Raw genomic sequence first — 1,956 nt, 5'->3', positions numbered from 1 at the left:
CTTTTTTCCCAAAAACAGAACCGGGATATTAAACCCCTTTTTAAAAAAGGGGCTTTGCCCAGGGTGCTGCGGCCCCAAACAAAAAATCCGTTTGACGGGGTGCGGAGGGGGAGCCAAATTTGGTGGGGGGGAAAAAAAAGGTAAAATTTTTTGGGGAAAAAACCCGGACCCCAAAATTGGGCCTGGGGGTTCCCATTTAGGGTTAAAAGCGAATCCCAGTGATGATACTAGAGAGCATACACAAGGGGTTTTTTAAATTGTTTTTTAAATTGATAAAAGGGGGTTTTATACATAAAGTAGATCTAATTTTTAAACCTAAAAACTGTGCCCACAGCTTGGTTTCAATAGGGAAATATTTTTTAAAAGGTTTTTTACTAAAATTCTTGTTTGGGCCTGGGCCAGATTTCTCAGTTACATGGTTTTTTGGGGGAAGAAAAATTTTTCTTCCCTAAACCCCCATTTTTAGAGGCGAAAAACGAAATAAAAAGTAAAATTATTTTTTATGCTATTAATTCTAGGGGAAAAAATCGGGAGAAAAGAACGGAGGATCCTAAACCCCAAAGGGCCCGAGAAGGAAATTTTATTTTTTTCACCCCAAAAACCTACCAGCACGGCCTTATCGAATTTTACCAAGAGGGAAAAAGGGGACACCGTTGCATCATGCAACCTTTAATAAACCCGTAATTTTTTAACAATATAACAATTTACAAATACACCCAAAGTACTGTTTGGAAAATTTTGTAATTGAATTACAAAATAGAAAAAAAGGGGGAAAATTTCCTCTTCAATTTTCTTTAATTTTTTTTTTTAAAATTGAAAAGTTTTAATTAAAGTAATATTGAAGATTCAAATTTTGAATTTAGATATTTTTCACGAAAATTTATGTTTTAGTAACATCATAAGCCTATTGTGTTTTTTACACACACACACACCAACACACACACAAAACACCACCCACACACCCCCCACCACACCACCACACACCACCACCCACACACACACACACACACGACACATCACACTGCACCATGCGCATCCTGGCATGCACTGCACTGCACATGCACTTCCCCATGCACATGCAATGCACATGCACATGCACATGACGACATGCCATGACATATATATATATATTATATTATATTATTATACTTTATATTATTTTATGATATTATATGTATAGTATATTTATTATATTATAATATATATATATTTATATATATATATATATATTATTTTTTTCTTTTTTAATATTTTATATAGGTATAGTATTTTTATAGTTTAAATTAGAAAAAAAATAAAAATTTATAAAAAAAAATTTTAAATATTATTATTTTTATATTTTAAAAAAATTTTTTTTAAATTTTTAAATTTTCCCCCTTATTTAATTTTAAAAAAATTTTTTATAAAAATTTTTTTTTTAAAAATTTTAAAACCCCAAAATTTTAAAATATACCCTTTATTATTTTTATTAATTTAATTTAAAATTTTAAAAAAAAAATAATAATTTTTTTTAAAAAAAATTAAACATCTTATATATAATTTTATATTTAAAAAAATTTTTAATAAAAAAATATTAATTTTATAAATAAAAAAATTTTTTTTAAATTTTTAATTAGTTTTAAAAATTTCTTCTTTTTCTATTTTTTAATTTTAAAATTTTTTCCCAATATATTTATTATAAAATTTTTGGGTTTTTTCTTTTTTTTTTTTTTTTTTAAATTTTTTTTTTTGGGGGTTTTTTTTTTAAAATTTATTTAGTTTTTTTTAAAATTTTTTTAAATTTTTTTTTTTTTTTTTTTTTTTAAATTATTTTCCCTATTTTTTTATTTTTTTTTTAAAAAATTTTTATTTTTTTTTATTTTTAAAATATATATAAAAATTTATATATCACTATTATATCTTTCTCATACTCATAATCATCCATCATCATATCACATCATCATCATCATCATCATC

Source organism: Penaeus monodon, chromosome 6 (genome assembly GCF_015228065.2).
Source record: "Penaeus monodon isolate SGIC_2016 chromosome 6, NSTDA_Pmon_1, whole genome shotgun sequence".
Lineage (NCBI taxonomy): Eukaryota > Metazoa > Arthropoda > Malacostraca > Decapoda > Penaeidae > Penaeus > Penaeus monodon.
The sequence above is the reverse complement of the archived record's forward strand: the minus strand, read 5'-3'. Positions refer to the sequence as shown.